This window comes from Mesoplodon mirus (assembly GCF_964341445.2).
Source record: "Mesoplodon mirus genome assembly, chromosome: 10".
NCBI lineage: Eukaryota > Metazoa > Chordata > Mammalia > Artiodactyla > Ziphiidae > Mesoplodon > Mesoplodon mirus.
In genome coordinates this window covers 20,721,730-20,745,435 of record NC_138986.1, presented here as the reverse complement: position 1 = coordinate 20,745,435, position 23,706 = coordinate 20,721,730, and the positions used below count along the sequence as shown (strand labels likewise).

The 23,706-nt window shown below is 40.4% G+C and overlaps 1 protein-coding gene across 5 annotated transcripts in view; it reads left to right on the top strand.

The window, feature by feature from the left end:
• UTRN (utrophin) overlaps nucleotides 1-23,706 on the top strand; it is a 527,828-nt gene that overhangs the window by 6,403 nt on the left and 497,719 nt on the right. The window lies entirely within an intron of this gene.

Genomic DNA, 23,706 nt, shown 5'->3' with positions numbered 1-23,706 from the left:
TGTTTTTGCTGTGTGCACCATCTTTACTTATGTTAGGAAGTTATTTCTTATTGTATGAATCTGGAGAAATATGCACTGAAAATAAGCTCTAAATTAATAGAGATATACATTTAAGATACATTTCCCTCTATGACACTATTGTTGGTTGATTGGTAAAGATTTTGGTTATTACAGTCTTGGCTTTAAATATGTAAGTGCTGTTGTGTAGCTTGAAGGATATTTTGGGGGGTACAGCTTAATATCTTATTTTAAAGTATGCTCTGAGAATGTTTTATTGCCTCCAAATTATTTTTGATTTAAATGCTTTAGTAGTATAGAGTACTATGTCGATATAAGGGATTACTAATATCTTCTTAAGAGTATAGAATGTATATCCAGAAATATATAAATGTAACAAGGAGGAAAATGAACGTGAGACAATTTAATGTATCCATGCTTGTCATGTTCTATAAATTGTGAGGAGTTATGTTATGTTCTTAAATAGTTTCCTGAGTCAACCTCCATTACAGTAAGACCTTTGATATTTATAACTATGTACTTTAGCCATGTTCATAAAAAAGTAATTATATAAGTTTAAAAATACTAGGTATATATGATGAGTACCCATAACTTTCAAACTATTCTTAAAATTAAAAATGATTATTTCAAAAGACTTACTATTCTCATACACTATTGGGGGATAGTTGGGCAAAAATTATGACATGTTTTTTAATTTAATTTTATTTATTCATTTAGTTAATTTTTTAGCTGCATTGGGTCTTCACTGCTGCACACGGGTTTTCTCTAGTTGTGGCGAGCGGGGGCTACTCTTTGTGGTGGCACGTGGGCTTCTCATTGCGGTGGTTTCTCTTGTTGCAGAGCACGGGCTCTAGGCGCCCGGGCTTCAGTAGTTGTGGCTCGTGGGCTTTAGAGTGCAGGCTCAGTAGTTGTGGCACACAGGCTTAGTTGCTCCATGGCATGTGGGATCTTCCCGGACCAGGGCTCAAACCCATGGGCAGGGGACTCCCAACCAGTGCACCACCAGGGAAGCCCTATTATATGTTTTTAACATATGCATACCAGTTGGCCCAGTAACTCTATTTTTGGAGTTTTGTTCCTAGGGAACACACAGAAATATACAAGCAAAAATTTGGTCACAGAAAAAAATTATAAACACCATAAAAATCCAATATTGAGGATTGATGAAAGCATAATTTCCCAAAGTATTTTGAAAGCAGCATAAGTTCTAATGTGTAATTCAAATAAGGCAAAATAGGCAAAATAATTTTAGGAAACAATGGTTAACCTAGTCTGTTCCTTTTAGTGTAGGGCACTTGAATAAATCATATAGAGACTCAGTGGAGCTAATTAAATTAGCATGTATTCATAAAGTAGAAGATTATGTATTCATAAAAATGTATGTGTATGTATATGACCATAGAAATATGTTCTTGATGTTACATAAAAAGTACGTGCAAGGGGCTTCCCTGGTGGCGCAGTGGTTGAGAGTCCGCCTGCGAATGCAGGGGACACGGATTCGTGCCCTGGTCCAGGAAGATCCCACATGCCGCGGAGCGGCTGGGCCCATGAGCCATGGCCGCTGAGCCTGCGTGTCCGGAGCCTGTGCTCCGCAACGGGAGAAGCCAGAACAGTGAGAGGCCAAAGTGCAATATGATGTCATTTATGTGAAAAATATTTTTTTTTCAAAAAAGTTTAGCATAGTGTATACTAAAATGTTAATAGTGGTCATCTTGGCATTTGGGGATTATAATTTTTCTCTTTTTGCTCATATGTACTTTCTAAAGCTTTTCAATGAGACTGTATTACTTCTTAAATTTTTAAAGTATTTTTAAAGTATTCTTAAAAATCTCAAATTGCTTCGAGTGTTTTAATGCCAAGGTGATGACTATTACTTTTTTTTTCTTTTTTTTTTGATGGCTCCTACTTCAAAAAACATTGAAAAGTTAGCAGTTGCATAGCTGAGATCTGAATCACATTCTTTTGGCTGGATTATGTTGCAAAAACCAGTAGATAAATTTGGATATGAATGGGCCTATTAGTTCCAACCTTGCTTTCTGGAAGGCACTTTTTGGATTCTTTTAAGGTAAATATTAACTCAGTGGTCAGTTCTCATGGTACTCTAAAATCTACATGTTGAACAGGGATCTTTAGTTCAGATTAAGTCAAAGGAATCATCTACATATGATGCATATATTTTTTAACATCTTTATTGGAGTATAATTGCTTTACAGTGTTGTACTAGTTTCTCTTGTACAACAGATTGAATCAGCTATATGCATATGTATATCCCCATATCCCCTCCTTCTTGTGTCTCCCTCCCACCCTCCTTATCCCACCCCTCTAGGTGGTCACAGAGCACCAAGCTGATCTCCCTGTGCCATGCAGCTTCTTCCCACTAGCTATCTGTTTTACATTTGGTAGTGTATATATGTCAATGCTACTCTCTCACTTCCTCCCAGCTTACCCTTCCCCCTCCCCGTGTCCTCAAGTCCATTCTGTACATCTGCGTCTTTTTTCCTGTCCTACGCCTAGGTTCATCATTTTTTTTAGATTCCATATATATGTGTTAGTGTACAGTATTTGTTTTTCTCTTTCTGACTTACTTCACTCTGTATGACAGACTCTAGGTCCATCCCATAATTCAAAAAGAGTCATGTACCACAATGTTCATTGCAGCACTATTTACAATAGCCAGGACATGGAAGCAACCTACGTGTCCATCGACAGATGAGTGGATAAAGAAGATGTGGCACATATATAAATGGAATATTACTCAGCTATAATGCATATTTTTAAAGATCCTCCTTGGATGCGTTCTATGCTGAATTTTTGCTTTTTCATTTTTTTAAGGGAATGTTGTCCTATAGGAGAATTTTGATTCAAATGTGTTTCTCTATGTTTCTTCCTTTTGAGGGACTAGCCATGGGGGAGGGGATAGAGATCAGGGTGGAAAAGAGAAGTGATGTTGAGATTATACTGGTAAATTTATCTCTTGGTTTATGAAGATTCCTCTTCCTCTCCAAATCCTTGAGTTTGGACAGTCTAAAAGCCTGGCATCATAAAAATATTGGTGCATTTTATGTTAAGGTATTAGGATTGTTTATATTGACCATATTCAATATTAATTTGCTTTATGCAGTGTATGAGGTTTAATAATTTTTTAAAGTCATTTTCACCATCTAAGCAGAAATCTGAAATATCAAGAGTAGGTGAGGTAATAGTTTCATGAATATAAAAGTCATACATTTCTTTATGGTTGTAATACATTTGCCTTGGATTTGAATTACTTTTAGAAAAGAGCTTGAAAGAATATGACCTTTAATGATTCAGGGCCTGGGCTTGGGTAAAAGTAGATCTTTCCCTAACTTAAAACATGCAAGTCAAATTCATCCATCGAGTGCATCTTTGACAGCCTGAATTAGTGGGCTTCAGAAAGTTTAACAATTTATTAAGTATTTTGAGAGTAGGCCAAGAGTAAGAATTTTTTTTAAGTGAAATATGTTGTCAATGGAGTCTGTGATGCATAAACTTCTGCTTGGAACATTTTAAGCATGAAATAATAAAATGGTTTGAGATATGTATAAAATCAAAGAATATCCTCTCCGCTATTTTATTCTGTCAATAGCTGACACTAATGCCGGTAACATAGAATAAGTCAACCTTTTCTGTTCTTCTCAGTGCTGGTGTGGTAAGTTTTAGCTCAAAGCCCCCTAAAGAGGGTAGACTTCAGGGCTAAAGACTGTGCCAACTAGCTCCAAGTGGGGATTTTGACTGTTTAGGGATTAGAAGCAGAGATTCTCAGATAGGAACATTTGTTGAATGAATTAGTCGGTAAACTCCACATCACTGTATGATTGAAAGCATTCTTTCAAAACCTTTAGGCAGGAAGCCTGAGTGTAACAGTTTTATCATTTCTTTCTTCACCTTTTCTATTCTTGTGTAATCCTGGGATCTAATTGTTGAGGGAACCTTACAGGCCCGATCACCTGGCCGTGCCTGGGCGGTGGTTACCCAGCCTCTGCTTGCACACCTCCAGTGACGGGATCTCACTGATGATGATGATGATAATTCTAGCAATTTACATTTACTGATGATAATAATTCTAGCAACTTACATTTACTGAACACATACAGTGTGCAGCTGTGGTGCTCAGAGTTTAATCCTCACAACCACTGCTTCACAGATGACAGACATGAGCCACACAGAAGTATAATAATTTGCCACACTGGCCTTCTTTCTATTTCTCCAAAGGCCCAGTCACGCCTACCTCAGGGCCTTTGCACACGCCTCTTCCCCTGCCTTTGCCTGATTGGCTCTTTCTTGTCATTTATAGCTAGGCTTCAGTGTCACCTCTGAGAGAACTTCCCTGCTGACTTTAGAAAGTAGCTCTGCCAGTTATTCTTGACTGTCTCACTATATCTGAGTTCCCCATATGCTCTATCACTATCTGGTACTTTTCTTATTTTTTGTGCTTGTTAATGTCCTTCCTACTAAAATTTAATTCTACAAGAGTAGGGACCCATATGTCCCTGGGACCAAGCCCAGTGTCTAGCTCACAGTAGGTGAGCAATGAATGTCTATTCAATGAAAAAGGCTACAGAACTAGAAAGTACCAGAGCTGGGGTGAGAACTCAGGTGATCTGACTCTAGAAACCCTCATTTGACCTCTGTAGAGTGCCCAGTTTCCTAATTTACCAGGTTGCTGTTGCTGCCAGAACGTTCTTTTTTATTTTGTACCTAAATCTATCTCTTAGAAAAGTTGCAGAGTATCAGTTGTATTTATATATCCTCTTCCTTCGTAGTTACAAGATTGGGACCCTGGGCTGTGAGACAGAGGTGCTCCAGGCCTCCGGCTGGCATCCCAGCCCTGCTAAAGGAGGGCCAATTGCAGGAGACAGCGTGCTGCTCCTGGCCCTGATGATTGTCTCTGTTCTCTGTCGTTCTCTGTTAAGAGTTAGCAAAGGGGAAAATAAGAGTTAGCAGTCCTCTGGGTGGAAGGTAGAAAAATTGATAATCTGTTTCTGACATGAATTCCCTTTTCTCTTTTCCCCTGCCTGCTGCTCAAGGCTTTTAACTGACGGGTGAAAAAAAGGTAGTGGATTTCAGATGCACTGCGATATGGCACAGTTTTAAGTCCTGGTCTGATGCCCAGATGGGTATCTGGCGTTGAAAGAGCCGGTAGGGGTAGGGGGAGGGAGAGAGAAGAAAAGAGAGGCCAGTGAAATAAAAATAAAACAAATTATTTAATATGGAATATTATATATACCAGGTTACATTTATAGCAGGCCTAAAAAGATGCTTTGTTTGCAATAAAGTAAACTTGCTTAACAAGATGGGGTTTTATGAAACTATGAGGAAAGTTACCTTGTTTGTTTATCTTTTGGAGGCCTTTCTTTAGGAAAGACAGTGGTTACGTTGTATTTCCCATTGGTCTACCTCTTTCTCTTTCGTTTAAAGAAACATCTGTGAGGAGATTTTCCTAAAGAGTTTAAGGGACTGTGAAAAATAGTTCTTCTTCTTGTTCTTGTTCTTGTTCTTGTTCTTCTTCTTTTTTTTCTGAAGCTTTACTTGGCTGGAATACCTGTGCTTTGAAGGGAGTCTTTGAGCAGATTTGGTTTTTTTCCATGAGCCCTGGGGATTTGTGGTGAGGGACAGTGACCCTGGTGGAAATTCAACCCCGGCAGAGGAGAGCAGCTATCCTTGTTATGCGCATAAAAATATTCTCTGTGTTGATACCTCATTATGCAGAAGTAGTGCCATCATAGAAAAGATTTCTGTATTCATGTGATTCTCATCACCTGTTACTAGGGTTGTGAAAGCTGTGTCGGTGATCTGTTCCTGAGAGAAAAACATGAATTGTGGACAATGTTCTAAACAGTGGAAGCACTTTATTATATAGACAGAACGGAAAACTCAGTTTTATTGAGCCTTATTTGAGTCCAGATTTGAGCTAGATGCCAACAGGATGATTTTCTGGGAACAAGGGAACATGCAAGACCGTTGATTTTCTGGGAACAAGGGAACATGCAATATCGTTGATGGTTGTAAAAATTACTTAAAATTTTATTGCGAAAGATTACTCAGGGGCTTTCACATGTATTGGTTAGATTTTTTTTTCTCCTTGAGCTGTTTTTGTGGAGGCAGAGGTGCTTCCTGTATTACTCTTTCTATTTTTTTGGTACGCCGTAAGTGTTTAATAATGAATACAGTCAGGTTAGTATTTGAAAGGTGAGTCAGTGTGAGTTTTTAATATATATTTACCTTCGAAATGTTGGCTGTGGACTGAAGAGTCTAAGCCGGATCCAGTCCTTTCACTTTTCCTTCCTCAGCTCCTCGATTACCACCCGTCAAGCGTGGGAGGCAGGTGGGCCCGGCTCCCCCGTAGCTCTCCGGCCTTGGTGCTGATGCCTTTTCACAACCAAACACCTGAGATTTCTTTATATTCCGTGGGCCTTCTCTGTCAGAAGCTTGGTCTCCTAGCCCAGCTAATACGGGGAACTGTTTGTGCGTGGGCTCATCTGGCAGCTAAGATTAAGGTTTGGAGTGGTACAACCTCACATTGGTTTTGAAAACTCAATTTACTAAAAAAAAAAAAAAAATCCGTTTTGTCACAGCCATTGAGCTCGTGATATAGAGCAGGAGAATAACATTTCATAGGTGAATATTTTCAAATGAACTTTTTTTGGTAGGTGGGTGGTTGGCTAATTATGATTTCTGTCCAGTTCAATAATCTTAGCATTGAATTATATAACATTTTTTTCCCCAAAGAGCAGAAGAAAGCACATAATGGCATTTCTGATGTAGCAGAGAAATCCAATAAAAAATATGACTTTATTGTCTTGAAAGTGGCACAACTTTGAAAAATGCCGTGGTTGAAAAAATATCTGCTTAGATCATCTTCTCTAATTCCATAGTTTTAATATTTGCACATTTCTTCCATGCCATGTTCTAATTAAGATTTTGGTGTAGGGCATTTTCGTGAAGAAGACCTGGGGGTGGAGAATAGCATTTTGAGGTTAATACTGATTGATTGCTTCTCTTGCTACTCATCAGCTATGTGAGTCTTGTGATTTAATATTAGTTCAGTAATTACATAGATGTAAACATATGCTTTTATTTTGAAAGTCCGGTTTTGGGTTCAGCCTCTATCCGGTTCCTAACTCAGCCTGCATGTCAGATTGACCCCTGGGGATTCCGATTCTGTTAGTGGGGTGGGGTCCCGGCATCTGGAGTTTTAACAAGCTCGGCAGGGTTATTCTGTTTAGTGCCATTGATTTATGGACAAAGGAGGCAGGCTTAAGACTCTTGGAACCAAAGTGAAAGTGGTCTGTGCATTTCAAAGGAGCAGGGAGAACTATAGTCAAATGTTGAAGATTATTTCTACTTACAAAATCTTCTTTTTAAATAATGTAAAGAGGTAATGGATTTCTTGGTATTGGACATTTTTTTCTTTTGCCTTGTATTCTGAAGGGTTTTGGTCATGTTGAGCAAAGGTAAAACTGTGTAAAGTGAGTCAGAAGAGTGATGAAACTTGGTGCATTTCTTTTTTTTTTGTGGTACGCGGGCCCCTCACTGCTGTGGCCTCTCCCGTTGCGGAGCACAGGCTCCGGACGCGCAGGCTTCGCGGCCATGGCTCACGGCCCCAGCCGCTCCGCGGCATGTGGGATCTTCCCGGACCGGGGCACGAACCCGTGTCCCGTGTCCCCTCCATTGGCAGGCGGACTCTCAACCACTGCGCCACTAGGGAAGCCCTATGCTAGTTTTATCTTTAAGGTTAAGGTGTTACATATGTATTTGCCTCCTTGTTTTTGTAATTTTAAATAGGTGAAATCTAGTACTTACATTTAATATAACTATACTTTCTTTTTGCTATAAAGTAATTTAAAAATGAGTGAATTTTAAAAGATGAATAATGATTTTTTTGTCAATGATGAATTAGGAGTTAAGTGATGTATGGACCACCACAGCAAGTTCCCTAAGGATCTATAAATACACCCCAGAGGTCTTGGGATGTTCTTATATTCATTTAACCAAACCTAACCAAACACCAAACCCCCAATCTCTATAGTCCTTGAGTTATTTGCAGTAAAGTCTTTGAGCTCTAATCTTTAACCTCTTTGAAGATGCAGAAGGGAATATTCATTTCTTCATTGATTAAATAACCTCCAGGGTGGTTTGAGATACATAATTGCTTTTCTGTAAGTCATTGTGTGGAATTTGAGATCAGTCTCAGAATTTGATGAGATCTATCCCTGAGGCAGTTTTAAGATTGAGGCTTACAAAGAGACAACCTGGTGAGGCCTGAGTGGGATTGATGATTTCTATTTGAACAGAGACTTTTGTGCAGAGGTTGTGCAAGTGTGAATAAATACTTTTTCCTTCAGTTTTACTGAGATATAATTGACATACAGCACTGTGTAAGTTTAAAGCGTCCAGTATATACCTAAGGGATAATGATATGACTTACATACAGCATGAAATGATTATCATAGTAAGTTTAGTGAACATCCATCATCTCATATAAAATCAAAATTTAGGACTTCCCTGGTGGCGCAGTGGTTGAGAGTCCGCCTGCTGATGCAGGGGACACGGGTTCGTGCCCCAGTCTGGGAAGATCCCACATGCCACGGAGCAGCTAGGCCCGTGAGCCATGGCCGCTGAGCCTGCGCGTCCGGAGCCTGTGCTCCGCAGCGGGAGAGGCCATAACAGTGATAGGCCCGCAGACCGCAAAAAAAAAAAAAAAAAAAAAAAAAAATCAAAATTTAAAAAGTAGAAAAAAGATTTTTTTCTGTTATGAGAACTCAGGATTCACTCTCTTCACAACTTTCATATATAACATACAGCATTGTTAATTACATTTGTCATGTTGTACATTACATCCCTAGTACTTTATCTTGTCACTGGAAGTTTGTCCCTTTTGACCAAAGGGTGGGTAAATTTTTTGTGTGTGATTTTTTTTTTTTTGGATAATGTTTTTTTTTATGGCAAAATATACATAACATAAAATTTACCTTTTAAAACATTCTCAAGTATACAGTTCAGTGGCATTAAGGTACATTCATATTGTTGTGCAGTCATCATCACCATCCATTTCCAGAATTTTTTCATCTTCCCAAACTGAAACTCTGTCTTCATTAAACACTAACTCCTCTTCCCCCTCCCTCAGCCCCTGGCCCCTGTCATCCTTAGGAGGAAGGCTTTTCAGATATATTTGAAACAAATAGACCACAAAATAAAACCAAAATCCACCCCAAAACAGATAGACTTAAAAACCAAATTTGGTTCTAGGTCGTCAATGATCCATTTCTCAAAGTGAATTGTTATATTGCCAGTTTAAAAATTATACTGTCTTTTGAAAATTGAGATATAATTGACAAATAATATTATATGAGCTTCAAGTATACAACATAATGATTCAATATTTGTGTATATTGTGAAACATACTCACCACAATGAGTCTAGTTAACATATGTTCTAGCACCATAGTTGTAGCATTTTATTTTCTTGTGATGAGAGCTTTTAAAATCTACTCTTAACAACTTTTAAATATGCAGTACGGTATTATTACCTATAGTCACCATGCTGTATTTTATAGCCCCAGGACTTATTTATTTTATAACTGGAGGTTTGTACCTTTTGACCCCCGCCTCACTCATGCCCATCCCCAACCCCTGCCTCTGGTAACCACCAATCTGTTCTCTGTGTCTTTGAGATGTTTTTTTTTAAGATTCCACATATAAGTGAGATCATGAGGTTATTTTTCCTTTTCTGTTGACTTATTTCACTTAGCATAATGCCCTCAAGGTTTATTCATGTTGTTGCAAGGGGCAAGAATTCTATCTTTGTTATGGTTGAAAAATATTCCAATGTACATTTTCTTTATTCATCCGTTGATGGACACTTAGGTTACTTCCATATCTTGGCTATTGTAAATAATGGTTCAGTGAACCTGGGGGTGCATATATCTTTTCGACTTAGTGTTTTCATTTTCTTTGTGTAAATACCCACAAGTAGAATTCCTGGATCATATGGTAGTTCTGTTTTTATTTTTTGGGGGGAACTTCTATACTGTTTTCCACAGTGGCTACACCAATTTATAATCCCACCAACAGTGCACAAGAATTACCTTTTTTCTACACCCTCACCAACACTTGTTATTTCTTGTCTTTTTGATAACAGCTATTCTAACAGGTGTCTGGTGCTATCTCATTGTGGTTTTGATTTGCAATTCCATGATGATTAGTGATGTGGAGCACCTTTTCATGTACCTGTTTGTTGGTCATCTGTATGTCTTCTTTTGGAAAATGTCTGTTCAGATCTTTTGCCCATTTTTAAATTAGATTGTTTGTTTTTGCTATTGAATTGTATTAGTTCTTTATATATTTTGGATATTAACCTGTTGGAGGAGGTCATCGAGGGGATGTGACTGCTGGTTGACCTGCAAGGAGGATCCATCCAGGCAATCAGAGCCTCCTCACCCCCTCCCCATCCTTGGAATATATGTTCCACTCACTCTTCCTACACTAGGAGCTACTTCAGGGATGTAGCCTTGAGAGAGTAATGTGTTATTGAGACCATCTGGATCATATATATTACTAAATCCCTTAAGGACTCCATATAAACGCTTAAGAATTTGGCCAGGCAGAGATCTACTCATCTTGCTGTCACCGAAGATAAGCCTCCTATGTAAGTTCCCTTGCTTATTAAACCTGTCACCTACCAATGAGGAGTGGTCTGCCTCTTTCTTCCATCTCTCCTTGCCCTTTGTGTATGGGGGCCAATTTCAGATTTTACTCAGGGAGCTCTAAAGGTTGCAACCAACATGACCCCTTATCAGGTATATGATTTGCATTATACTGTCTTTTAAAATTTAAAGTACAAGTATGACTCAGAGTTGGGAGAGTGAATCTGCATCCTATTTGGTGTTGAAGGCTCCTGGCCTTATCCAAAAGCCACCTTCTCGGGGGGCTCTGAGATAAAACTCCATGTATGCTCTAGTTTACTTTTTTACCGTATATAGTCCCTTCATAGGTGCTTAGAAAATGTTATACTGAAGGATGTAAAGGTATTTATTTTTGTAGTTTTACATGTGGTATCAGTGGCCAGTTCTATAATATAACAGACCCTTGCTCATATGTTAAATCCCATTTTAATGCTTTGTCTGTAAAAAATTATCAGAGTGACTTGAATTATTTTAACCTACGTGTGCTTTTTCAAGAGATGTAGCCTGTTAGAAGAGTGTTGGTATTTGGAGAACGCACACACATGCTTGCCCTCTGTCTGGGCCTGGCCTTACTGAGAATTTGATGTAGCACAGATCTTATTCTAGGGACCTGGCATCAAGGCAGATTGCTCAGAGAGGGGAACTCATTTGCATGTATGTTTCAATGAAACATTTAGGGAAGTCTGATGCTGTCCTATCTTTCTAGCTGCCCCCAACCCTCCACCGCCTGCAAAATACCCTGTGAGGGAGGCCAGTCGTCCTTTTCTTGCCTTTGGGACATGGCTTACTTTGTTTTCTGTGCTTGATTCTTCTTCCCTCCCCACCCCTTAGTTTTGAAACCCCCATCTTTCAAGCATCAGTCTTCGATGGATCACAGAGCCACAATCCATCTCCTTCCCTCTTGTTCACTCTTTATTTCTTTTCTTTCTTTTTTTTTTGTTTTTGCGGTACGCGGGCCTCTCACTGTTGTGGCCTCTCCCGTTGCGGAGCACAGGCTCCGGACGCGCAGGCTCAGCGGCCATGGCTCACGGGCCCAGCCGCTCCGCGGCACGTGGGATCTTCCCAGACCGGGCACGATCCCGCGTCCCCCGCATCGGCAGGCGGACTCTCAACCACTGCGCCACCAGGGAAGCCCTTGAAAGCTCTTTTGAAGCATGCTAAGTGGTTTGATCTTTTCCCTGTAGGGAGCCACTACAGGATTTTAAGTGGGTTAATGTCGAACGGGCTCAGTATTGTTTATCAAAAAGATAACTCAGTCGGCAGCATGAAAGATAAATTTAGGAGGGAGCAGAGCTGAAGGGGGGCAGGGGGCAGGTAAGAGTTGTGAAAATAACTAAGGTTAGAGATCATGGGGCTCGGACCAGCGTGGTACGGGTGGAGGAGGAGTAGGGCAGAGGATCGGAAACCTCCTTGGTAGTTAGTAACAACATGTATAGAGCCACAATGTAAACTTCACTTCATGGGATTTGTTTTATAGTTTTCAATCCGATGAATAGCTTTTCAAATTATAATTCATAGATATATTTTTCAATCAGATGTACAGTTTAAAAAATTATAAGTCTGGGCTTCCCTGGTGGCGCAGTGGTTGAGAGTCCGCCTGCCGATGCAGGGGATGCGGGATCATGCCCCGATCCGGGAGGATCCTGCATGTCGCGGAGCGGCTGGGCCCGTGAGCCATGGCCGCTGAGCCTGCGCGTCCGGAGCCTGTGCTCCGCAACGGGAGAGGCCACGGCAGTGAGAGACCCGCGTACCGCAAAAAAATAAAATAAAATTATGTCATGTTATAGCCCTTTCGGTATTAGCTCTTCCACCAGAATTAATATTCTTTTCTTTTTTTTGCCGCGCCGTGCGGCATGCAGGATCTTAGTTCGCTGACCGGGGATCGAACCCATGCCCCCCTGCTTTGGGAGCATGGAGTCTTAACCACTGGACCTCTAGGGAAGTCCCCAGAATTAATATTCTTGACTTGATTAATTTCTACATTTTAAAGGTAGTTTTTTACTCCTTAGTTACATTGACTACTACTGTTTTCCTAAAGTATTGCCTCCTGGTCAGTTTGTTTAGGTAACTGAATTGAATTGTTTCAATAGCATTTGTAATTTTTTCCATATGTATATTCTGAAAGAAAGGTCATGCTGCAGAAAAGAAGTAGGTTAATTAAAATGAGAAAAAAAAGTTTATTCATATTTATTTAGTATAATATAAAAGTTCTTTGTAAAGGTAGCAAAGAAAGGTAATATTAATCTCATCTTAAAGGGAAAATAATAATCTTGGACAGCTAAAAGAAAATCTACATGTGAAAAGAGCCTGGAAAACTATTTCAGAGGAACTTTAATTGAAGAATAGGATGTTTCATGTGAGGATAATGTCATCCTGTAATACTAATTTCAGCCTCAACAGATAGAATAGAGTAAATGCAAATTGAAAATAAATTAAGAACAGATGTTGAGAAATACCTTCCATTTAGGGAATAATTAAGTGGTGGAAAGGTGATTGGAGTTAAGTCAATAAAGCGGGGATGCTCAGAAATCATAATTATTCAGGTAACAAATGCTTTTCTTAATGTGACGCTCCGCCGGGGAGGTTTGAGGAGTAGAAAAAAGAAGAGGTTATTATTGTCATGTTGTTTTTCTTTTGAGTTCTATCTTTCAAATCCTAATACAGTAAGTCCCCTACATACGAACCTTCAAGTTGTGAACTTTCAAAGATGCAAATGTGTGTTCACATGTCCAATCATGTAAGTTAGTTCACGTGTCTGGTGTACATTGTCACATTTGTGCATCCTCTACAAGTGGTTGTGCTTTTGTGTACGTTACTGTACAGTACTGTATAGAGTACACGTAGTACAGTATCTTTATTTCAAGCCCAGGATATTCACTTGATGCCAGCCCCTGTATGCCAGCTGTTGTACTGTACTACAGTACTTTTCAAGGTACTGTACAGTAATATTTAAAATGTTTTCTATATTTTTTGTTTGTTTTTTATGTATTATTTGTGTGAAAAGTATTATAAACCTATTACAGTACAGTACTATATAGCCAATTGTGTTAGTTGGGTACCTAGCCTAACTTTTTTGGACTTACAAACAAATTGGACTTACGAACGCACCCTTGGAACGGAACTTGTTCGTATGTAGGCACTTACTGTATTCAGTGGGCTAACGTTATTTTATTTTACTTTATTTTTGGCTTTTACTTTTTTTTTATTAGTTTCTGCTTTATAACAAAGTGAATCAGTCATACATATACATCTGTTCCCATATCCCTTCCCTCTTGTGTCTCCCTCCCTCCCACCCTCCCTATCCCACCCCTCCAGGCGGTCACAAAGCACCGAGCTGATCTCCCTGTGCTATGCGGCTGCTTCCCACTATCTATCTACCTTACGTTTGGTAGTGTATATATGTCCATGCCTCTCTTTTGCTTTGTCACAGCTTACCCTTCCCCCTCCCCATATCCTCAAGTCCATTCTCAAGTAGGTCTGTGTCTTTATTCCTGTTTTACCCCTAGGTTCTTCATGACATTTTTTTTTTAAATTCCATATATATGTGTTAGCATACGGTATTTGTCTTTCTCTTTCTGACTTACTTCACTGTGTATGACAGACTCTAGGTCTATCCACCTCATTACAAATAGCTCAGTTTCGTTTCTTTTCATGGCTGAGTAATATTCCATTGTATATATGTGCCACATCTTCTCTATCCATTCATCCGATGATGGACACTTAGGTTGTTTCCATCTCTGGGCTATTGTGAATAGAGCTGCAATGAACATTTTGGTACATGTCTCTTTTTGAATTATGGTTCTCTCAGGGTATATGCCTAGTAGTGGGATTGCTGGGTCATATGGTAGTTCTATTTGTAGTTTTTTAAGGAACCTCCATACTGTTCTCCATAGTGGCTGTACCAATTCACATTCCCACCAGCAGTGCAAGAGTGTTCCCTTTTCTCCACACCCTCTCCAGCATTTATTGTTTCTAGATTTTTTGATGATGGCCATTCTGACTGGTGTGAGATGGTATCTCATTGTAGTTTTGATTTGCATTTCTCTAATGATTAACGATGTTGAGCATTCTTTCATGTGTTTGTTGGCAGTCTGTATATCTTCTTTAGAGAAATGTCTATTTAGGTCTTCTGCCCATTTTTGGATTGGGTTGTTTGTTTTTTTGCTATTGAGCTGCATGAGCTGCTTATAAATTTTGGAGATTAATCCTTTGTCAGTTGCTTCATTGGCAAATATTTTCTCCCATTCTGAGGGTTGTCTTTTGGTCTTGTTTATGGTTTCCTTTGCTGTGCAAAAGCTTTGAAGTTTCATTAGGTCCCATTTGTTTATCTTTGTTTTTAATTTCCATTTCTCTAGGAGGTGGGTCCAAAAGGATCTTGCTGTGATTTATGTCATAGAGTGTTCTGCCTATGTTTTTTTCTAAGAGTTTGATAGTTTCTGGCCTTACATTTAGGTCTTTAGTCCATTTTGAGCTTATTTTTCTGTATGGTGTTAGGGAGTGATCTAATCTCATACTTTTACATGTCCCTGTCCAGTTTTCCTAGCACCACTTATTGAAGAGGCTGTCCTTTCTCCACTGTACATTCCTGCCCCCTTTATCAAAGATAAGTTGACCATATGTGTGTGGTTTTATCTCTGGGCTTTCTATCCTGTTCCATTGATCTATCTTTCTGTTTTTGTGCCAATACCACACTCCCTTGATTACTGTAGCTTTGTGGTATAGTCTGAAGTCAGGGAGCCTGATTCCTCCAGCTCCGTTTTTTGTTCTCAAGATTGCTTTGGCTATTCGGGGTCTTTTGTTTTTCCAAACAAATTTTGAAATTTTTTGTTCTAGTTCTGTGAAAAATGCCAGTGGTAGTTTGATAGGGATTGCATTGAATCTGTAGATTGCTTTGGGTAGTAGAGTCATTTTCACAATATTGATTCTTCCAATCCAGGAACATGGTATATCTCTCCATCTATTTGTATCATCTTTAATTTCTTTCATCAGTGTCTTATAATTTTCTGCATACAGGTCTTTTGTCTCCTTAGGTAGGTTTATTCCTAGATATTTTATTCTTTTTGTTGCAATGGTAAATGGGAGTGTTTTCTTGATTTCACTTTCAGATTTTTCATCATTAATGTACAGGAATGCCAGAGATTTCTGTGCATTAATTTTGTATCCTGCTACTTTACCAAATTCATTGATTAGCTCTAGTAGTTTTCTGGTAGCATCTTTAGGATTCTCTATGTAGAGTATCATGTCATCTGCAAACAGTGACAGCTTTACTTCTTCTTTTCCAATTTGGATTCCTTTTATTTCTTTTTCTTCTCTGATTGCTGTGGCTAAAACTTCCAAAACTATGTTGAATAAGAGTGGTGAGAGTGGGCAGCCTTGTCTTGTTCCTGATCTTAGTGGAAATGGTTTCAGTTTTTCACCATTGAGGACGATGTTGGCTGTGGGTTTGTCATATATGGCCTTTATTATGTTGAGGAAAGTTCCCTGTATGCCTACTTTCTGCAGGGTTTTTATCATAAATGGGTGTTGAATTTTGTCAAAAGCTTTCTCTGCATGTATTGAGATGATCATATGGTTTTTCTCCTTCAATTTGTTAATATGGTGTATCACGTTGACTGATTTGCGTATATTGACGAATCCTTGCATTCCTGGGATAAACCCCACTTGATCATCGTGTATGATCCTTTTAATGTGCTGCTGGATTCTGTTTGCTAGTATTTTGTTGAGGATTTTTGCATCTATGTTCATCAGTGATATTGGCCTGTAGTTTTCTTTCTTTGTGACATCCTTGACCGGTTTTGGTATCAAGGTGATGGTGGCCTCGTAGAATGAGTTTGGGAGTGTTCCTCCCTCTGCTATATTTTGGAAGAGTTTGAGAAGGATAGGTGTTAGCTCTTCTCTAAATGTTTGATAGACTTCGCCTGTGAAGCCATCTGGTCCTGGGCTTTTGTTTGATGGAAGATTTTTAATCACAGTTTCAATTTCAGTGCTTGTGATTGGTCTATTCATATTTTCTATTTCTTCCTGAGTCAGTCTTGGCAGGTTGTGCATTTCTAAGAATTTGTCCATTTCTTCCAGGTTGTCCATTTTATTGGCATAGAGTTGCTTGTAGTAATCTCTCATGATCTTTTGTATTTCTGCAGTGTCAGTTGTTACTTCTCCTTTTTCATTTCTAATTCTATTGATTTGAGTCTTCTTCCTTTTTTTCTTGATGAGTCTGGCTAATTGTTTGTCAATTTTGTTTATCTTCTCAAAGAACCAGCTTTTAGTTTTATTGATCTTTGCTATCGTTTCCTTCATTTCTTTTTCATTTATTTCTGATCTGATCTTTATGATTTCTTTCCTTCTGTGAACTTTGGAGGATTTTTGTTCTTCTTTCTCTAATTGCTTTAGGTGTAGGGTCAGGTTGTTTACTCGAGATGTTTCCTGTTTCTTAAGGTGGGATTGTATTGCTATAAACTTCCCCCTTAGAACTGCTTTTGCTGCGTCCCATAGGTTTTGGGTCGTCGTGTCTCCATTGTCATTTGTTTCTAGGTATTTTTTAATTTCCTCTTTGATTTCTTCAGTGATCACTTTGTTATTAAGTAGTGTATTGTTTAGCCTCCATGTGTTTGTATTTTTTACAGATCTTTTCCTGTAATTGATGTCTACTCTCATAGCATTGTGGTCGGAAAAGATACTTGATACAATTTCCATTTTCTTCAATTTACCAAGGCTTGATTTGTGACCCAAGATATGATCTATCCTGGAGAATGTTCCATGAGCACTTGAGAAAAATGTGTATACTGTTGTTTTTGGATGGAATGCCTATAAGTATCAATTAAGTCCATCTTGTTTAATGTATCATTTAAAGCTTCTGTTTCCTTATTTATTTTCATTTTGGATGATCTGTCCATTGGTGAAAGTGGGGTGTTGAAGTCCCCTACTATGAGTGTGTTACTGTCGATTTCCCCTTTTATGGCTGTTAGTATTTGCTGTATGTATTGAGGTACTCCTATGTTGGGTGCATAAATATTACAGTTGTTATATCTTCTTCTTGGATCGATCCCTTGATCATTATGTAGTGTCCTTCTTTGTCTCTTCTAATAGTCTTTATTTTAAAGTCTCTTTTGTCTGATATAAGAATTGCTACTCCAACTTTCTTTTGATTTCCATTTGCATGGAATATCTTTTTCCATCCCCTGACTTTCAATCTGTATGTGTCTCTAGGTCTGAAGTGGGTCTCTTGTAGACAGCATACATATGGGTCTTGTTTTTGTATCCATTCAGCCAATCTGTGTCTTTTGGTGGGAGCATTTAGTCCATACATTTAAGGTAATTATCGATATGTATGTTCCTATTCCCATTTCCTTAATTGTTTTGGGTTTGTTATTGTAGGTCTTTTCCTTCTGTTGTGTTTCTTGCCTAGAGAAGTTCCTTTAGCATTTGTTGTAAAGCTGGTTTGGTGGTGCTGAACTCTCTCAGCTTTTGCTTGTCTGTAAAGTTTTCAATTTCTCCATCAAATCTGAATGAGATCCTTGCTGGGTAGAGTAATCTTGGTTGCAGGTTTTTCTCCTTCATCACTTTAAATATGTCCTGCCACTCCCTTCTGGCTTGTAGAGTTTCTGCTGAGAGATCAGCTGTTAACCTGATTTGGATTCCCTTGTGTGTTTTTTGTTGTTTTTCCCTTGCTGCTTTTAATATGATTTCTTTGTGTTTAATTTTTGACAGTTTGATTAATATGTGTCTTGGTGTATTTCTCCTTGGATTTATTCTGTATGGGACTCTCTGTGCCTCCTGGACTTGATTAACTATTTCCTTTCCCATATTAGGGAAGTTTTCAACTATAATCTCTTCAAATATTTTCTCAGTCCCTTTCTTTTTCTCTTCTTCTTCTGGAACCCCTATAATTCGAATGTTGGTGCATTTAATGTTGTCCCAGAGGTCTCTGAGACTGTCCTCAGTCCTCTTCATTCTTTTTTCTTTATTTTGCTCTGCAGCAGTTATTTCCACTATTTTATCCTCCACGTCACTTATCCGTTCTTCTGCCTCAGTTATTTTTCTATTGATCCCATCTAGAGTATTTTTCATTTCATTTGTTGTGTTTTTAATCGATGCTTGATTCATCTTTAGTTCTTCTAGGTCCTTGTTAACTGTTTCTTGCATTTTATCTATTCTATGTCCAAGATTTTGGATCATCTTTACTATCATTATTCTGAATTCTTTTTCAGGTAGACTGCCTATTTCCTCTTCATTTGTTAGGTCTGGTGGGTTTTTATCTTTCTCCTTCACCTGCTGTGTGTTTTCCTGTCTTCTCATTTTGCTTATCTTACTGTGTTTGGGGTCTCCTTTTTGCAGGCTGCAGGTTCGTAGTTCCCGTTGTTTTTGGTGTCTTTCTCCAGTGGCTAAGGCTGTTTCAGTGGGTTGTGTAGGCTTCCTGGTGGAGGGGACTAGTGCCTGTGTTCTGGTGGATGAGGCTCGATCTTGTCTTTCTGGTGGACAGGTCCACGTCTGGTGGTGTGTTTTGGGGTGTCTGTGGCCTTATTATGTTTTTAGGCAGCCTCTCTGCTAATGGGTGGGGTTGTGTTCCTGTCTTGCTAGTTTCTTGGCATAGGGTGGCCAGCACTGTAGCTTGCTGGTCATTGAGTGAAGCTGGGTGCTGGTGTTGAGATGGAGATCTCTGGGAGATTTTCGCCGTTTGATATTATGTGGAGCTGGGAGGTCTCTTGTGGACCAGTGTCCTGAAGTTGGCTCTCCCACCTCAGAGGCACAGCACTGACTCCTGGCTGCAGCACCAAGAGCCTTTCATCCACCCGGCTCAGAATAAAAGGGAGAAAAAGTAGAAAGAAAGAATTAGTAGAAGAAAGAAAGAAAGAAAGAAAGAAAGAAAGAAAGAAAGAAAGAATGGAGGGAGCGAGGGAGGGAGGAAAGAAAGAAAGAAAGAAAGAAAGAAAGAAAGAAAGGAGGGAGGGGGAGGGAGTGAGGGAGGAAGGAGGGAAGGTAGGAAAAAGAGAAAGAGAAGATAAAGTAAAATAGAATAAAGTATGATAAAATATAATAGCATTATTAAAATAAAAAGGAATTATTAAAAAAATTAAAAATTAAAAACAAAACAAAACAAACAAACAAAACAAAAGAAAACAAAAAACGGACGGATAGAACCCTGGGATAAATGGTGGAAGCAAAACTATATAGACAAAATCTCACACAGAAGCATACACATACACTTTCACAAAAAGAGAACAATGGGGAAAAATCGTAAGTCTTGCTCTCAAAGTCCACCTCCTCAATTTGGGTTAATTTGTTGTAAAAAGAGGAAAAGGGGAAAAAAATCATATATCTTGTTCTCAAAGTCCACCTCCTCAATTTGGGATGATTCGTTGTCTATTCATGTATTCCACAGATGCAGGGTACCCCAAGTTGATTGTGGAGTCTTAATCCGCTGCTTCTGAGGCTGCTGGGAGAGATTTCCCTTTCTCTTTATTCTCACAGCTCCCGGGTCTCAGCTTTGGATTTGGCCCCGCCTCTGCGTGTAGGTCGCTGGAGGGCGTCTGTTCTTCGCTCAGACAGGACGGGGTTAAAGGAGCCGCTGATTCGGGGGCTCCGGCTCACTCAGGCCGGGGCGAGGGAGGGGCACGGAGTGGGGGGCGAGCCTGCGGCGGCAGAGGCCGGCGTGACATTGCACCAGCCCAAGGCGCACCGTGCGCTCTCCTGGGGCAGCTGTCCCTGGATCCCGGGACCCCGGCAGTGGCGGGCTGCACAGGCTCCCCGGAACGGGGGCGTGGACAGTGACCTGCGCTCGCACACAGGCCTCTTGGCGGCGGCAGCAGCAGCCCCAGCGTCCCACGCCCATCTCTGGGGTCCGTGCTGTTAGCCGCGGCCCGCGCCCGTCTCTGGAGCTCCTTAAAGCAGCGCTCTTAATCCCCTCTCCTTGCCCACCAGGAAGCAAAGAGGGAAGAAAAAGTCTCTTGCCTCTTCGGCAGCTCCAGACTTTTCCCCGGACTCCCTCCCGGCTAGCCGTGGTGCACTAACCCCTTCAGGCTCCCTTCCCGCCGCCAGCCCTGCGCTCCGACTGAAACCCGAAACCCGAGCCTCAGCTCCCAGCCCTGTCCTCCCCGGCGGGTGAGCAGACAAGCCTCTCGGGCTGGTGAATGCCTGAGGGCACCGATCCTCTGTGCGGGGATCTCTCCGCTTTGCCCTCCGCACCCCTGTTGCTGTGCTCTCCTCCGCTATTCCGAAGCTTTCCCCCTCCGCCACCCGCAGTCTCCGCCCACGAAGGGGCTTGTAGTGTGTGGAAACCTTTCCTCCTTCACGGCTCCCTCCCACTGGTGCGGGTCCCATCCCTATCGTTTTGTCTCTGTTTATTCTTGTTTCTTTTGCCCTACCCAGGTACGTGGGGGAGTTTCTTTCCTTTTGGGGGGCTGAGGTCTTCTGTCAGCGTTCAGTAGGTGTTCTGTAGGAGTTGTTCCACGTGTAGATGAATTTCTGATGTATCTGTGGGGAGGAAGGTGATCTCCGCGTCTTACTCTTCCGCCATCTTCCCCCAGCCTCAGTGGGCTAACTTTAAATTCCAATATAGAAGCTGGTATTTCAGAATGGTGGTTCCCTTGACCTTTAAGGAAAAACAGAAGGGCTTATCTGAAAATTCTGCATTGTTGGGTTGTGCATTGTGGTTCCTAAGGTTTTGATTTGGCCAATTTAATTGTCTCTCTAGGCTGTGAATATGGCTTTAAGATTCAGCTTTATTTTATGTTATGGAGATTGTTAGGGAAGAACTTATTTGTCTATATCTACCTATCTATCTGTCTGTCTGTCTATCGATCCATCCAGCCATCCAGCCATCCAGCAATCCATCCTATCCGTAAAAGACATTTTGAATAGCATGTTGTTGCCTTGCTGCTACTATATGGCAAGCACTTGGACTGGCACAGGGTGACTAAGACACAATTCCAGGGGTCAGTTATCTTTCACCTAGAGAGCGCAGTTGCACAAGCTTTTAAGTAAACAGACTGAACAGGCAGTTAGAATTTTAAAAAGTGAAACAACACAGGATGCTGTGTGAGCTCCTGGGAGGGTTAGCTGATGTCTATGGGCTTCAGGAAAGCCACCTAGGGAGAATGGGTATCTAAACTAAGATCAGAAGAATGAATACAAGTGAGAGAAAAAGTTGGGAGGTGAAGGTGAGGAGGGCTATTAAGATCGAGGGAATCAATGACATGTAAGAGGTTTGGAGGTAAGAACTGCAAATCGCTCAGTGTGGCTGAAGTGGGATGTGAGAAGTAAAGATAAAGGCTGGAAAGTTAAGCTAAGACCAATTAATGAAGAGTCTTGTAAGCCACGGTTAGGAGTTTGGATTGTACTCTAAAAGTAACCCTGAAAGGATTTTTTTAAATTTAAAATTTAACATTATTTAAAAAAATATTGAAGCAGTCAATATAAGTAAATATTGACGTAGAGGAAATGATATACCAGATATGTGTGCCCTCATTTGAAATGTATCAGCTATTAATATTTTGACACATTTGCTTTAGAGCATATGTTAAAGACCTAATTATAAAAACATTGATAAATATTAAAAATAATTTTAAGTATAAACAAGCTGCAGAATATATTGAATGGTACCATATATAAAGTCCAAATATCCTCAGAAATTATGATATAATGTTTATGTATTCATAAATACATTCAAAAATACAAAAATGTTCATGGAAATTATAAACACTGAATTAAAGATTGTGGACTTCTCTAGAGATAATGGGAGAGGAGGGTCTTCAATTGTGTCTGTAATTCCTCAATGAAAATAAAAATAATATCTGAAGCAAATATGCAATAATGCTAATTTGTAAAGCTGAGTGATGGTTGCCTTAGTTTCAGTTGTTTGGAAGTAGAATTTGAGACAGAGATTTGTGTGCCCTTGAGAACAGTTCCTAAAATAAACAAGGGAAGAAGGTTTGGGTGGAGGGAAAAACTGAACTGCAATTCAGTTACAACAGGGGCACCATCTCATTCCATAGGGAGCCGTGGAGCTGGGATGGTTCTTCAGAGGTTTCCCCAAGTAAGACTATGGTGTTTGGTCTTGGGACTCATGTTTTGACCTGTATACTGACTTTAGGCTGACCCTGGGAAGGAGATGAGGTGAAAGTTTGGCCAAGCCAACTACCTTCAACCACCTGCCCTTCCTGGAGTGATGTGCAGCTATGAGCCCTCAGCTGCCAGCATTTTCAGCTGCTGGCGGAACGAGTGTATGCATTGCCTTCTGCGTAGTGCACCGTAGAATCCCTTACAACGATATACGTTGTGCCATCTTACTAGTGTCTGTTTGCAGGTTTGAAATGTTTCATAATTTTTCAAACCGCAGCATTAAAAAGAAATCCTCCAATTTCTAGGTGCTTCTCAAACTACTCCTCCAGCACACACACACGCACACACACACACACACACACACACACACACCATAACACAAACCCCAATTCAAATATCTGGTCACATACTTACTATTTGTTTTTCTCTGGCAATTGGAGATGCCCTCCTCTCTCTCACTACTGGTTTTAGAAGGTTTTGCTGCCTCTGAGACGTTTTAAACAGATGGCTGATCTGATCAGGTATACTCTTTTTTTTTTTTTTTCTTTGTGGTACACGGGCCTCTCACTGCTGTGGCCTCTCCCGTTGTGGAGCACAGGCTCCGGACGCACAGGCTCAGCGGCCATGGCCCACGGGCTTAGCCGCTCCGCGGCATGTGGGATCTTCCCGGACCGGGGCACGAACCTGTGTCCCCTGCATCGGCAGGCAGACTCTCAACCACTGCGCCACCAGGGAAGCCCCAGGTGTACTCTTTAGAATAGATGACTTGGGTTGGGGCAGTGGATGGGGCAAGGCTAGAGGCTTGGAGGACCACTGTGTGACCATCACAGTTGAAGGGGGAGGGGTATTGTTGGCCTGAACTACGGAGTGGTGGTTGGGATGGAGAAGAGGGGAGAGTTGGAAAGCTTTAGGTAGGAGAGAGCCTT